General features: G+C 36.4%; 1 protein-coding gene across 5 annotated transcripts in view; it reads right to left on the bottom strand.

The window, feature by feature from the left end:
• PATJ (PATJ crumbs cell polarity complex component) overlaps nucleotides 1-16,791 on the bottom strand; it is a 396,968-nt gene that overhangs the window by 302,184 nt on the left and 77,993 nt on the right. The gene's annotated exons all lie outside the window — the stretch shown is intronic.

Below are 16,791 nucleotides of genomic sequence, written 5' to 3'. Positions count from 1 at the left end.
TTTTCTACAGAGATAATAGAACCATCTTTAAAAATAAAAAGGTGATTATAATTCCTCCTCTGCTTAAAATACTTCAGGGACACCTATTGCCTTCAGGATAAAGTCCTAACTCCTTTATTCTTCATGGAAGGAAAATCCTTCAGAACTGCAGTTCTGTCTCGTCTCTCACTCTCCCCACACATACCACTGCCTACTCCCATTTACCCAACACTTTATCCCAGGTATCGTGAAATGGAAACTCAGGTATTGTGAAAGGCCTCGTCATGCTGCATGGCATAATGCAAGTCATTCCCTCAGCCAGGAATGCTCTCCCTGACCCACTGCCACTTGTCTAGACTTTGCCACCAGAGTTAGCTCAAGTGTCTCCTCCAATGAGAAGCATTCCCTTACTCCTTGAAGACCCAAGCACTTCCTACTCAGTGATATCCCTAAACCTAAAAAGAACTTCAATTACAGCATTTATCATAATATATTTCCTTTACTGTTTGACCTTCTAGAACTAGTTTGGTCTTCCTGTTAGATGTATCTACAGCTTGTTGCATTTTCTTCATTAAAATACTTTTTACATTTTACTGAAATTATTGTAAATGACTTCCTTTAAATTACTTCCTACTAAAAGTAAGCTTTATGAGACCAAGAATGTGTTTGCTTATTTTTTTGCTGGATTTTCAGGGCCTACTACAATGCTCGTCACGGAGAAGGCACTGAAGAGTAGTTAAAATGTTGAATGACTGTCTATTTAGTTTCTCTCTTCCCACGGGGCGACAAGTACACCAAAAGCAAAAGCCACATCGCATCATATAGGAATAACAACAACAGCTGGTAACACACACTAAGCTCTTGCCATACCAGGCACTGTTCTCAGAATCTTACTTACTTGAATCCATTTAATCCTCACATCATCATGAGGTAGGTACGTACTATCATTATCCTCACTTTCCTGGTGAGGAAATTAAGAAAAATTAAATAGCTTAACCAAAGCACAGGGCTGGTAAATGGCAGAGCCAGAAATGAAGCCAGCCAGTCAAATCCCAGAGTTTGTGCTTTTAGCCACACTAAGCTATGCTGCTTCTCTAACTTAAGTATTTGCTAAATGAATGAAGTGTTGAAAGAAGACAAATATGTTAGAAGATATTTTTAATCATCTTACCAAAGTGTATAAAACTGAATCCCTCAAATATCGCACTTGGCCACTAGAGGTTCATGTTTCAGTACCTAGCAGATGAAAAGTTAGAGGGTACAGAATGTGCAGCATGCCTGCATGTACAGGTAAAACGTGCATTTGTTTGCCAAATTTCAATGCACAGTTACTTTCTCAAGAATTCATTGATTTGGTGGGCATAAGAAGACTTTTACATGAACAAATTCAAACATGTGATAATCATTATGCCCAAATGGATGGGATTCAAAGTTTCTGACGTGTCCATAAAATGTATTATATGAATATTTGTGTACATTCCCAAAAATCAAAGAGACCAGATTTCACATAAGCTAAGGCAGAGTGCAGGAGCATCACCTGGAGCGGAGAGGTGGTTCAGCGGAAATGGGCTCTGTCAGACAGAGACATCAACTCGAAGATGTGGAGAGTTCTAGCCGTGAAACTGCTCCAAAACCTAGATTACAAATCCAAGCTACCATGGCAAACTCAGTGAAAAGACATGAAGCAGAGAACGTGACATAAAGAGGAGACAGAAGGAATTAAAAAGAAAAGTGTCATAGGTAATAAACTGGCAAATGCATTAGTAAGAGGCTTTTAGGAAATAAGAACAGGAGATATATACCAAGAATTGTTCTAATATTTAACATTGATATGCTTTGCAGTATTACCCCAATAAAGAAACACAAGGTGTAACAAAGACTTAACTACATTCAAAATGAAGAATATCTTTTGCGTTTGTTTGTTTTTAAAAAAATCTATTCTGTATGTAACGCTCAAACTTTTAAAGACATTAAATAACAGGATAGGAATTTAAAGACCACACAGCAGGATGGCAAAGAGATGGATCACAGTTTATTTCCTTTGATAATTTTGACTCTTAGTGTCAACTGAGTGTATTAAATATAAAGTTGGTCGACTAAACTCATGAGAGGAAATATGGTTAATTCATAGAGTCTTTTTTTTCTTTTTTGAGACAGGGTTTCACTCTGTCACCCAGGCTTGAGTGCACTGGCACAATCACAGCTCAGTGCAGTCTCAACCTCCTGGGCTTAAGTGATCCTCCCACCTCAGCCTCCTGAGTAGCTGGGACCACAAGTGCACACCACATTCAGCTAAATCGTTTTTATTTTTTGTAAAGATGTGGTCTCCCTATATTGCTCAGCAGATCTCAAACTTCTGGGCTCAAGGAATCCTCCCACCTCAGCCTCGCGAAGTACTGGAATTACAGGCATGAGATACCATGCCGGCCTAATGTATATAGTCTTAATAGTATGTTATTAAAGTTCTAGGCTGTGTTGTATAGTTCACCACACCAAAATACCTGCTCTACAGCTGTATTACAGAGGTCCTTCACAAGGATGAAATGATTCCAAGGAAGGACTAGCAAAACAACTTCAATCAACTGTGAAATAGAAAGTACTCTACTAGTGAAAAGAAACAATCCACTAACCAATGAATTCCATGCTATAGCACATATCATTATAGAACTAGGCTTTCAGCTTCATTCCACGGATATGTATTTTTATTTCAGTAAGAGAAAGTATGTTTCAAAGATAATTTTAAAGGAACTACACACAAATTTCTGGACAACATGAATAGTTAGCTCTGTAATACTGGATAAGAGAATTATTCCAACTCAGTAATGATCAACTGAGGAAACTATGAAAACAGCAGGTAGCCAAATATTGGCTTCTTGAAAAGTATACTCTTAAATGTGGCCATTATTATTTGAACTAAGGAGTATTAAGTTAAAATCTAAATTAATTAACAGCTAAATAAATTTTCAAAGCAACATCTCAAGGAAGTTGCTAAAATAGAGAATGCAGAAAGAAACCATTAAGTTTAAAAGGGAGACAGTTGGCTGGGCACAGTGTAATCCCAGCCTGTAATCCCAGCATTTTGGGAGGCCAAGGTGGGAGGATTGCTTGAGTCTAGGAGGTTGAGACCACCCTGGGCAATACAGTGAGACTTTGTCTCTAAAAAACATTAAAAATTAAATAAAAGGGACGCAACTATTTCATTCCAGAGGTAGGCAAAAGGAGGAACTGGGTACAAAGAGGCAAAGGAAAGATTCTTTTATACACATGCACACACACATACAGATTTATACACCTTAAGGAAAAAGGAAAACAGTGATCTGCAGAAGCTCAGTGGCACAGCTAGCATGAATTAAAATTTCCATTGTCAGGAATGTCAGAAAACAAGAATTCCAAGATTTTTAAAAAGGAGAAAAGATATATAAGAGAGAAAGACAATGAAGACAGATATTCAGCCCATTAGTGTTAGGATGAACGTGGATTAAAAGAGGCGAGTTTTGAGACCCAGCTTGGTCTACACCTGGATGTGTACAGTTTCACGAGTGTCTTCATTTCTCTGAGTCAGTTTCCTCACAAACATAAAATGAAAAAGTTGGATACATGAGTTATGATCCCTTCTCTCAACTCTAAAATCCTATAACTTAATTTGACAGAGTATCTTGACTCAAATTTGTTCCTAGTTTCTACCCAAACATTCACAAAACCACTATAAAAAGTAAGGAAAGATAGAAGTTAATTCAAAACACTGCATCAGCAATGAAATTGATGTACATTTTCATTACAAAACTCAAAAAGGGCATTTACTATAAAAAAAAAAGAACAACAAAATACATACGACAGCATGTGTCCTTTTTTGATAAGATATATCTTAAAACACCTTTTCTTTTTCCTTTGCCATTTTCAGAGCAATGAAAGTCATGTCAGGAACCATTAGCTGAATTAAAATCACAAGAACAGTTCTGGTTTAAAACAAGAGGGTATAATTAACAATTTCAAAAGACTGTCTTCTGATTTGACCAATAAGCTAAGCATTTACTTTTGGGAAAGAGAAATAAATGTATTTATAGTGAATGCAAAGCAACAACTAATTGATTCTAATGAATAATGAGCAAGCTATCTTATCTAAATCCAACTCCATGTTTAACTATTTTATAATATAGCAAAGTATTACACTAATCATACCAATTACCACAACACCATCATGTTCAAAGTAAGCGCCCACAAAGTACATTCAGTCCACTCAAGATAGATTAAACTGATACGGTTCCTGGCTCCTTGTGTCTTATTACTTCCTAAATACTATTAGGCAGTAAGAATAGATTTTTCCACACATCAGACATAGAACTAAACAGTCCCAGAGCTGCACAGTAAGCACAGCACAGAAAGCAATAAAAAGTAAAATGGAAGAGAAGTGGACAAAGGAACTTGCTAAAAGATCAAACTATATTCGCAAAAGGAATAAAAAGTACATAAGCTTGCACATACTTTTATCCTATAAAGTTTAGTACTTTAAAAACCTATTTTAAGCACAATATTTTAAATGGTTTAACCAGCAGTCCCATGGAAATCACTTCTTGAAGACTATTCCTTTCTCATAACCCTTCTGGTCTCCTGCTGAATAACTTGTTTGTATATTAGATACATTCCTTGGATGTTTCATCTCTTGAAAATTTTATGTCATGCTGTAATTGTTTATGTGGTTACCAGTCAGTCCTGGTCCAGGACTTTTGCTAGTTGTAAGGAAAATAAAACAAACCATACAACTATCCTTTATCTAAAAGCCCCATCATCTTGCTGAAATGCCTGAGGTTCTACCAGGCACACAGTAGTACTCAAGTATAATTAAAATTACATTAGTTGTGGCCGGGTGCAGTGGCTCATGCCTATAATCCCAGGGCTTTGGGAGGCCAAGGCGGGCAGATCACTTGAGACCCAGAGTTTGAGACCAGCCTGGCCAACATGGCGAAACCCCATCTCTACTAAAAATACAAAAACATTAGCCAGGCATGGGGGTGCACACCTGTAATCCCAACTACTCACGAGGCTGAGGCAGGAGAATTGCTTTAACCCAGGAGGTTGAGGTTGCAATGAACCAAGATAGCACCACTGTACTCCAGCCTGGGCAACAGAGTGAGACTCCCTCTCAAAAAATAACAAAAATTATATTAGTTGAAATGTGAATATACTTAACACTACTGAACTATTCATTTAAAAACAGTTAAGATGGTAAATTTTATGTTAAGTGCACTTTACCATTTTTATAAATGTAGAATATGAATTTATAAATAAGAAATACTCCATTATCTTCCAGAAAAAAATTGTATTAGTTGAAAATCATTATGACGCAGGGAAAGTGTAGACATATAAAAACTTAAAAGCTTTGCAAATACTGATTTTGGAATTTAACTTTCCAAACAAATCACTGTCAACTTAACCTAAACACAAATACTAGCTGAATGATAGTGATCAAGTTGTTTAACCGTGAAGATTTAAGTTTTTCATTTGTAAATGGAAATAACAATAGTACAGATTTCACAGTTATTAAAAGTGTTCAACAAGGCATGTAAAGTGCTTAGTAAGTCCATAGTAATCACTTCATAGTAATAATTTCTTTTCCATCATAATTCTCATGGTAATATTATTATTATAATAACATTACTATTATTACTATTACTATGAGAATTATGGTGGAAAAGAAGTTAAAAGGACATACGGGTTTGAGGAGTTAAGTTTCCATCCCATTTACTGCCTTCTAAATTCAACTGAGCATATGTGACTTAGACCAACAGTGCTATCAGCTGCTAAACCCCTCACCTCGTGATGTTACATTCAAATATTAAAAAATGAAAACACAGGGTTGAATCTATGCCCTCCAGATATTCAGATCTATAACCTCTTGAGTGCACAAAGAGAGGCTCAGAACAGCATGGCATCCTCAGTCTTCATTCTCCCTGAGCAGACACTGTAAGATGGGAGCCATCTCTAGACTGGGAGATTGCCTGACAACACAGCCATGTCAGAGTGACAGAATGCCTTTCATTCTTTAGAAAAGATTCTGCAGGGTTTTGATCTTTTCTTTTTAATCCTTGAAAGGTCAACCAATGCTGATACACAGCACACAGTATGTAGAATTAGAATTAAAACTTTGCTAACTTTGAAACTGTACAGGAAAAAGGCAAGGAGTCCTGCTAGGAAATCCAAGGTAAAGCACACAGTTTATACTCTCAGGTGGCAATAAATACATAAATAAATAAAAATTATGTCAGTGAAGAGCTTTGGCCAGGTGAGAGGAGTAAAGGCAAGGGATCACAAGGCTTCAAGAATAATCTGAAGAAAAGTTTTTAAAATTATGTTAAGTATGTCTCTCCAGAAAGACAACATAATTAGAAATTTCTATTGCCTTTCAGTTGAGCCATAATTATGAAGAATTAGTATTGTTTTTGGTCTACAGATTATACCTGACAAAACCACAGACTCAGGAGCTCAGCTCCACTTACTAACTGGGTAGTCATGAGCGAACTCCTTAACCTCAGCATCAGTTTTCCTTATACACAAAACAAGGATGACTACAGGACCTATAGCTTGGAGGTTGTAGAGAAGATTCAATCAGTCAATATACCTAAAGTGTTTTAAACAATCCCTGACACAGAGTACAGTAGTCCCCCCTTATCCATAAGGAATACGTTTGAAGACCCCCAGTGGATGCCTGAAACCACAGATAGTACCAAGCCCTATATATACTATGATTGTTCCCTTACATACATACCTATTGTATTAGTCAATTTTCACAATGCTATCAAGAACTACCTGAGACTGGGTAAATTATAAGAGAAAAGAGGTTTAATTGACTCACAGTTCCGCATGGCTGTGCGGGGTGCCTCAGGAAACTTACAATCATGGTGTAAGGCAGAGGGGAAGCAAGGCACATCTTACATGGCAGCAGGAGAGAGAGAGAATGAGGGGGGAGCTGCCACACACTTCTAAACCATCAGATCTTGTGAGAACTCACTCATTATCACAAGAACAGCATGGGGGAAACCTCCCCCAATGATCCATTACCTCCCACCAGGTCCCTCCTCTGACACATGGGGATTATAATTTGAGATGAAATTTGGGTGGACACACAGAGGCAAACAATATCACCTATGATAAGGATTAATTTATCAATTAGGCACAGTAAGAGATTAATAAAATTAATAACAATAATAAAAAAGAACAAGTATAACAATATACTGTAATAAAATTTATGTGAATATGGTCTCTCTCACAAATAGCTTAGTATTTTCAGACTGCAGTTGACCGTGGGTAATTGATGCCATGGAAAGTGAAACCTCAAAAAAGAGGGAACTGTAAGCAGTACATAACTGTTAGCTAGTAAACCATGTGGCCATGTTTTCCAAAGAAGAAATCAGAACACAAAGTTTTCAAAGGATTTTTCATTAAAAGAAATAAAATTTGAAAGTTAAGGAAAATATTAAGCAATTCAGTTGCAAAAGAAAATAAAGACATGAAATCAGGACTAACTTATTAATTCTGGGTTATTCACTGTGGCTGGAATGTCGAATCCCTTACTGTCCACACAGCAGACCTCAATTTCCCCTGAGGCCTCTCTGGATCCCAAGAAATAACATTCAGTGACTCTTTTAGTCTTACTTTCACCATTGTTAAAATTACAACATATTGTACAGAGCTGTGACCAAGTCTGTTCTCTTTGTTAATGTTGTAATATATGCTTATTTGTCCACTGTCTGTCTACTCCAAATTGAATTTAAACTCCATGAGGACAGACTTCATCTAATTTGTTCACTCCTAGCTCCTCAGTGCCTAGAACAATGCCTGGAAGAGGAGATGCTCAGCAAACATTTATTATATATAGGAGCATATCTTTTCATTTTTATAGTCTCCATACTGACTCATATCTTTTAAAGGTGAGAATGAATAACAAGCATAACAAATCTCTACCCAGATTCTATCTTTGAAAATCTTCATCATCATCCTTTTTCAGTAAATACTGATTATTTTGTGTTAAGAAAAGCACAGGCATTTATATGCTTTTTTTTTTTTTTTTTTTTTTTGAGAACTGGTCTTACTCTCTAACCCAGGCTAAAGTGCAGTGGTGTGTTCGCAGCTCACTGCAGCCTTGAACTCCTGGGCTCAAGCCTTCCGAGTAGCTGGGACTATGGTTGCACGTCACCATGCCCGGCTACTTTTTTTTTGGTTTTGTAGAGACAGTGAACTCCTGGCCTCAAGTAATCTTCCTGCCTCAGCCTCCCAGTGTTGGGATTACAGGCATGAGCCAACACACCCAGCCTATATTCATCTTTTTATTTAGTCTTGTAACCTTATAAAGCAAATATTACTTCTATTTTAGATATTATCATTTTAGTAAACAGAGAATAAGAAAGACTAACAGGCTTGCCAAAGTCCCAGGAGTATATCCAGAATGCAAACCTGGACATTTGGGCCCTTTCTGACTCGTAAGCTAGTCCTCTTAAGCACACCGTATGTTCACTGCTGTACTGATAAACGTAATGTCAGATTAAAATAAAATACAGAGGAAAGGGCTGAAAGGGAAACTTGAGCCCTAGAATTGGTGTGTAAGAATCAGCCAGTCAAGTCAATCTGCTTTCAAGCATCATTCACAGACTAGACGTTTGGTACCAGAATGAGGCAGCACCACTTCTTGGCACTCACTGGGACAGCCTGGCTTTTCTGGATCACTGCCTGCTCCAAATGACACTCATAAACAGGGTGAAGCAGCACAAATCATCACGCCTTGAACAAGATTCCCAATACCTAGTTGTTAATCTGATTCAATCACTCTGGCACACTCTAGGGAGGTCTATGACTTAATCTACTACCATGGTTCTTAATACTGGCATCACACTCAAGTGGGAACTCCAAAACACACCCATTGCTACAGGTAGAAGACTGGTGATGAAACACCTCTGGGGACCGAGTTTCTCCTTTAGATGAACGATTCCTATTCCTTTCTTTTTCTTTTTCATTTTTTTAAAAATAGTTGTTGAGACAGATGCATAGCCAGGCTAATACTCACTCACTTCCTGGAATATCTTGAGCACTTTGCAGGAGAGAGGTGATTACCAGGTATGGCAGTAAAGCTGAGCACCTTTACGCTCACATTTTAGCTCTCCGTGGCCATTCCAGAAACACTGATATTTATAGTTTGGCCATGTCTGAAACACTCATTAAAGGTAATACAGCAGATTCACCACCTTCAGGATCCTCTTCTCCTCAGCAATGCCTTCAAGTATGAAGCAGAAACTGTCATGGATAAACATGTGTTAAAAGGAAAGCTACCCTATGAGAAAGCTGACAAGCATTTGCTGCTTGCCTGTTATTCTCTTTTGCCCCTACTAGACACAATGGGATTTTTTGCCAAATTCGTATTCCAAAGCCATGAAATCCCTGCAAAGTTCAACATCAGGCCTGACTTAAGATCTTTGAGGCCTCCTGCTAACTTCATCCCCCTGCAGCTGCCTCACTAAGGCAAGCTTTTGATCTGTACTATCTGGATTTCAAGCTGATATACACACAGCCCCTTTGATCTCTTATTAAGTGGCTTCTGGTCTCCTGATGCCTTTAGTCTTGCTGCACTGAGGTTTTTGGAAGTCAGTCGTCATCCTGAGCACACTACAAACTGCACACACCAGGAGTGGGCTCCCTTCATTCACCCACTTCGCAGGCTTGAAAAGTAATATTTAAGCCATGAGAGAATTTCCCCAGTAGCCACAATCAATCCACTCCATGAGCACACTACTAAGAATTATTTTTCAAATGAAGCAGCTTAAAATGATTTAAAGGATACAGAACTTTCCCATAGAGGGAAAGGAAGCAAATCCTCTGTGAAAAGAAATCTTCAGCCCAGTTGGCAATGGAACTTACAGTACTTTGATACTAATAAAAATAAACGTGGATAGGAATCAGGGATGGGCAAAAAGTAGCCTTTATCAGTTCCCCTAAGTTCTGTCAAGCAAAAAGTGACCTTTAAATGCAGCCGTGTGGTTTGTTTAAAAGTAAGGCATACGATATATCTGCAAGACTACAGATACTACCATTAGTAGCAGATCGACTGCATTTTGCTTAGTACCAATATCTTACATGTGTGACACGGACCCAAGAGCTCTTAAGAAAAAAAAAAAAAAAAGGCAAGAGGAAAAAAAACCCCAGATGTCAGTGGCCATGTTATAAGATCCCTTGAGCATTAAAGTGAAACTGTATAATAACTTATAGTACACGCCTATGCTTTATATTTTAGATTCTGGAAATAATATGGTTTCATACCTGACTTTATAGCATTACCACTCTATATACTACTAATGTGTTAAAATTATGTTGATATCTATCAAATGCTAAATCCTACATTCTGTAAACTGATTAGCTAAGATGAACATGAAGATAGTAGGCGTGAACAGGCTATTGAACACTATATACTGATATTAGCATTTACTCAAATTCTCAAAACTCTTGGTAAAAATTAAAGTCCTAATCCCCTCCCCCAACCCCACCACTTTAAAGCTAAATTCTCTAATAAACAAAGGTAAAACAAGATTAAAATTTGTGGAAGAAGAAATAAATAAATAAATAAAATTTGGTGAAAGAAATAGAAATAGAGTTTGGGGCACTAATACCATAGTCTGAATGTAAACACTTTATGCCCACTTAGCTACAAAGGCCAATAAATTAATTACTGCCATATATAAAGTTGAAACAAAATTGATAGTTATATATTGCTATCACTTAATCTGTCCACATCATAGGAAACCATTAGCAAATTCATGAATTACACACCTGCTTATACTATCTTCCATGAGAATTATCTGAACAAAGAAATAACTCTACATAAGAAAGGATCCATTTTAAGTGGTCTAAATATACGTGAGTCTCACAAACTGTTAAATGCAAGCTATTTGGTAAATATGTACCAAAATTTAAAAAGATATAGTATGCTCTTCTGATGAGCAATTCCACCTCTAGGAATTTATCACCTACCTATCACAAGATTTATTCCTACCTTTTAACAAAAGAGTATCACAAAAATATCCACTAAAGCCCTACTTAAAATACCCACCAACTGGGTACAGAAGGCTGATGAAATAAATTATTGTACATCAACAATAAAAATACTATCTAGTCATTAAAAAGAAGTAGCTCTATAAATACCTAAATGAAAGAGCGTATAATTTTAAGAAAAAAAATACAGAGCCTTTAAAGTGTGTATATAATCCATTTGACATATAATCCATTTATATGTCAAAATTTTTTAAAAATTAACAAGTACTATTACTTATATAACCATGTATATATAAAATGTTTCTGGAAGGATGGACAAGAAAAACAGAGGTTTTTTACCTGGAAGAAGTAAGGGATTATGGTCGGAGGTAGATTTACTTGTCACAGGATATCTTTATACACCTTTGAATTTTTATGCCATATGTACGTATTACCTATTTTTAAAAAATTTTCAATGTGCTCAGAAAGTCATTCTGTTGTGCATAGGATAAGGAAAAAGACAATTAAAGACATACATAAAATGTATACAATCCCTTCCTACAACTTTTATAAATCTTTTTAAAAAGAGAATTCTAATAGAGTTAACAGGCAGTCAAAACTACACACTAAATGTTTTGCACAAATATTAAGACATACTATATTCGAGACTCAGTAACACTGCAATATTTTATATTTTGGTTTTATAACCCATTTCCTCTTTTAAGAAAAATTAATAACTGTCAATTTTTATAGGGAGAAATATTTCCACTATTCTCTCTAATGAGTCGCTGTTTGGCTTTGGTTTCAAACAAATTTTTAAAGCATTACTAACAGTATTTACATATGAATCACCTCCCAATGGCTATGTTATTATGATTTCTATTTTTATCTCTCTCAGACTTTGAGAGAGATAAAAATAGTGTTTCAAAAATATCTGCTTTGGCAAAAATTGAGTCATTCAAGAGGGGAGAGGAATGAGCAATAGGATGTAGGAGGGAGGAGAATTATTGGTTAATAAATTTTATCTTCTAAATCACTGAAATTCAAAAAGTACCAAGGATGGCAATATCATGGCTAATGTTCAAAAATTGGCTAATGTCAAACATTTCCAGTGAATTATAATCATGAGGGGTTATTCAAAGTTCAACATAAATCAAAACACCAGAAAATATCTACTTGCCATGTTTAATTTATAAGGTCAACTGAAGGTAAAATCCATACAGTTCTAATTTTTTTTCAAGCTTTTTGGTAGAAATTAAGAATTACAGACTCGTGGACTACCTAACAATTGTTTCATTATTGAACATTAACCCACAACAAATTACTTACACTAGTTTAGGATTCTTAAACTTGCAATGATTATCTTCTGAAGCAATAAAACTAGTTCTTACACAATGCATATGAGCACACTATATTAATTTTTAATACTTGCTAAACTTTCATATAAGCATGAAAAATGAGAATACTATCTAGTAGCTTAGTTTTTAAGATATGAAATTTTTCACAAGCTGAAAAAACAGAAAGGTCTTCTGTAATAAATTTACTATGCCCTATAATAACATGCACATGGAAATAGCACTCACAAAGAAAAGAGCAGTATAGTATGATGGTTAAAGGCATAGACCTGGTGGAGGAGGAGGCGGCGGAAGAAAAAGAAAGAAAAAAAAAAGACCTGGGGCCCAACTGCTTCAGTTCTACCATATACTACCTGTATGAACTGGACTAATCACTTAAGTTTTCTGTGCCTCCATTTCTTCACTTCTCAAATGACAACAATAAGAGTATCTCTTTCATATGGTTTATGTAAGGAATACATAACCTAATATATGTAAAGCAATTAGAACATCACCTGGCACACAGTAAACACTCAATAAATGCTACCTAACATTGGTATTAAAACCAGTGTGAGTATCAGTAATCTTCCACAGAGACAATAGTCTAAGGAATAAAGACATTACACTTAAATACTAGGGAAACAAGACAGAGATAACTAACGTATAATATAAAAACCTCACCTACAAACTGGCAAGAAATTACAGTATAAAAACTTATAACCTAATTTCTGAAGTTTTGTTGTTTAGAAACAGAGTACTCAGTCAAGCCATAATACTCATGCTCTTGACAAATTACATACCATTGTTTGCCATGACACAATCCTCTAAGGCATGACAATGGAGATCAGTGAATCTTCTAATATGGCACACGTAGAGTGGGATTTTAACTAGCCACCATATGAAGTGGCTAGGTATACTTGAGACTAACAGATGTTCTACCCCTGTTCAAATAATAGCCAACAAAGTTACTGCCACAGTACCCTAAGAGCTAAGAAAAAGACTTACAACCTAATCATATTTATTGTCTTCCTTGTTGCTTTCTCTTTTGCCTTTGACCCAATCTAATTCAAAATGCCTTTCATGAAATGAATGTTTGCACTTTGTACTTTGGCCATATGACTGAGTTGTAGAACTGTGTATCAGACTCAGCTGATCATTTCAGGTATAAAGGCTTACCTCTTTTCTCTGCTCAGTTACACACCTTCCATCAATATTCTGAGTCACTGACCTGTCCGGAGAGCTACCCTATTGTTCTATAGACTAACTCAAGCTCCTTTATCTGCTCACTCATCTTTCCCTTTTTTTTTTTTTTTTTAAAGACAGTCTTGCTGTCTCCCAGGCTGGAGTGCAGAGGTGCAATCTCAGCTCACCATAACCTCTGCCTTCCAGGCTCAAGGGATTCTACTGCCTCAGCCTCCTGAGTAGCTAGGATTACAGGCGTGCACCACCATGCCTGGCTAATTTTTATATTTTTTAGTACAGACAGGGTGTCACCATGTTGGCCAGGCTGGTCTCAAACTCCTGACCTCAAGCAATCTGCCCACTTTGGCCTCCCAAAGTGCTGGGATTACAGGTGTCAGCCACTGCACCTGGTCTCTTTTCCTAAAGTTTAGTTCAATTTATATAAAAAGCAAACTTCTGGCCAATAATTCACAATTGGGTAATTCACATATGGCTCATCAAGAATTGGCTGCATTTTAGAATGCAATTTTAAAATTAAATTTAGACTTCACTAAACAAAGATATCTACTTATTAATTTTTCTAATCTAACTAGAGAGTTAAAGAATTGATAGACTACAAACATAGTATGGTGCCATCTTTGAGGACAGTATCAAAAACTTTTGTGTTTATTTTCTAAACTGAATAATTGTTAATACATTTCCATAATAACATAACATTTCCTATTTCCTTACACACTAATTCACTTAATCCACACAATCCTTTGTGCTAGACATTACTATCTCCATTTTATAAACGAGGAGGTACATAAACACCAATGAAATAGATGCATGTTATTTTGTTAGGCTCTTCAAAAAGTTCTTATTCTAGAGAAAAGGCTGTTCATGAGAAAAGTGGTTAACTGAAATGAAATATTCCAAAGCAAATTTTCAATCTCTTCAATAATGCTAAGCAAGCCCTTTACAACCTAAAAGTTCTCTCCCTCTACCAATACTTTCTCTCTGTAGTTAAACGTTTCTGCAGTACTTCTTGTTCTGAACATGCTAGGCCTGGCGGGACAAGAATTTGTCTTGGCCCTCCTCAGCTACCTAATAAATTCATACAGGACACGCCGAATGCAATAATAGCCAGGGATGTGGCCTTTCATGGCTTTTGCTAAACCTTTGACTGGCCTTGCAAAAAATATTTTTGAACTTTAGAATTTATTACCTAATTACAACAAGGGACGGTATAACTGATTAATTAAGTTGCTCAAAACCAAATTTGAATTGTGTTTACCCGTCATCTAAATGTCATAGTAGATAACAGTTCTAGGTACCACTGACAAATGGTGAAAAATGTGCTGTACACATCTGTAAGTAAACTTAAGACCGACTTAAGAAAAGCATCCAAGTTAGGATTGAAAGTGTTCCCCTCCCCCTGCCCCAAGGTTTAGCTGTAGAAATAAATAAGATGAGCCCTTTAATTTGAATCAAAGTGGTATTTAGGAAATTAAGTAGTTATATTCTACAAGAAGCACAAAGACAAAAAGAATATCTAATCCTTTGTTGGCAGAAAATTACTTTATATAATTTGTACAAAAGCAAATGTCAGTATGTGTGCTGCTGATTGTGAGATAAATGAGAGGAAAAGGAAAATCCTAGAATTTTATAAATTAAAAATAAAATTTCAAAATGCAATAGAAGTTACTAAACATACCTGTAGGAACGCAATGAAGAACAAAAAATTCTGCATTTAGAACTAACTATATATGTTTTTAAGTGTAAAGCTCAGAAGGGGGTTTTCCTGTTAACTAGGGATTAAATTCTTAAGGACCATCTAGTTTTTATTTTCATCCTTTACTGAATTGTTTTTGAGTTCTGAAACATTTCTCTGCCTTAATATGTGCAATATTCAAAATATAAAACCTACATATAATGTCATTTAAGAGCATCAGAGCAACCATTATGATATAAATATTTATTATATAAGAATGCAAACATATAGAGATTCCTACAATAATAGAAATGGAAATATACCTGAATATCTAAGACCACATCTGAAAGGTGTCTTCTAAATTAAATCCCAATTATCAAAATCAATTATTAACAAATTCCCATTAAATGTGTTCATTCACTTCCAGTTAATTTTGGCTAACCTAGGCTGGGCACGGTGGCTCATGCCTCTAATTCCCATTAAATTTGTTCATTCAATTCCAGTTAATTTTGGCTAACCTAGGTTGGGCACGGTAGCTCACACCTGTAATCCCAGCACGTTAGGAGGCTGAGGCAGAGGAATCACTTGAGGTCAGGAATTCAAGACTAGCCTGGCCAAAATGGTGAAACCCCATCTCTAAGAAAAATAGAAAAGTTAGGAGGACATGGTGGTACGTGCCTGTAGTCCCAGCTACTCAGGAGGCTGAGACAGGAGAATCTCTTGAACCTGGGAGGCACAGGTTGCAGTGAGCCGAGATCATGCCACTGCACTCCAGTCTGGCGACAGAGTCAGACTCTGTCTCAAAACAGAAAAAAAAAAAAAAAAAAAAAGGTCAGGCCTAATTTTGGCTCACCTAAACTTTATTAAATCATTCTGCAAATATTTATTAACCACCTAGTAGTTCTAGATAACTTAGCTACAATGGGGAGGAAAAAAAAGAGTCCCCGCCACTTGTTTTACATACCCTAATATTAAAGTCTATAATATTAATAGACTTTCAAACACTTAACTGTGTTCAGATCTCTTGATAAATATATTTCTCAAAATATTTGGAATCAACAACTTATCATTCAGTAGTATCCCAAAGAGAAATTCTAAAAAGGAAGAGGGTTATCTGGCACAGAACTATGCCAGCAAAAATGAAATAGATTTCTTTTTCAGTAAATTTAAATCACACTGCCAAAATATAGAATCTAGACCGGGCACAGTGGCTCATGCCTGTAATCTCAGCGCTTTGGGAGGCCGAGGAAGGCTGATCACTTGAGGTCAGGAGTGCAAGACCAGCCTTGGCCAACATGGTGAAATCCCATCTCTACTAAAAATACAAAAATTAGCCGGGTGTAGTGGTGGATGCCTGCAGTCCCAGCTATTCAAGAGACTAAGGCAGGAGAATCACTTGAACCAGGGAGATGGAGGTTACAGGGAGCCGAGATCGTGCTACTGCACTCCAGCCTGGGCGACAGAGTGAGACTCTGTCTCAAAAAAAAAAAAAAAAAAGAATTTAATATTTCTCATATAATGCTCAAACTATTTTTCTTTTAATCTATTCCTGATTGCCTTATTATATTAAATAATTGATTTTTTAATATCACT

The sequence above is a fragment of the Papio anubis genome, chromosome 1 (assembly GCF_008728515.1).
Source record: "Papio anubis isolate 15944 chromosome 1, Panubis1.0, whole genome shotgun sequence".
Classification (NCBI taxonomy): Eukaryota; Metazoa; Chordata; class Mammalia; order Primates; family Cercopithecidae; genus Papio; species Papio anubis.
The sequence above is the reverse complement of the archived record's forward strand: the minus strand, read 5'-3'. Positions and strand labels throughout refer to the sequence as shown.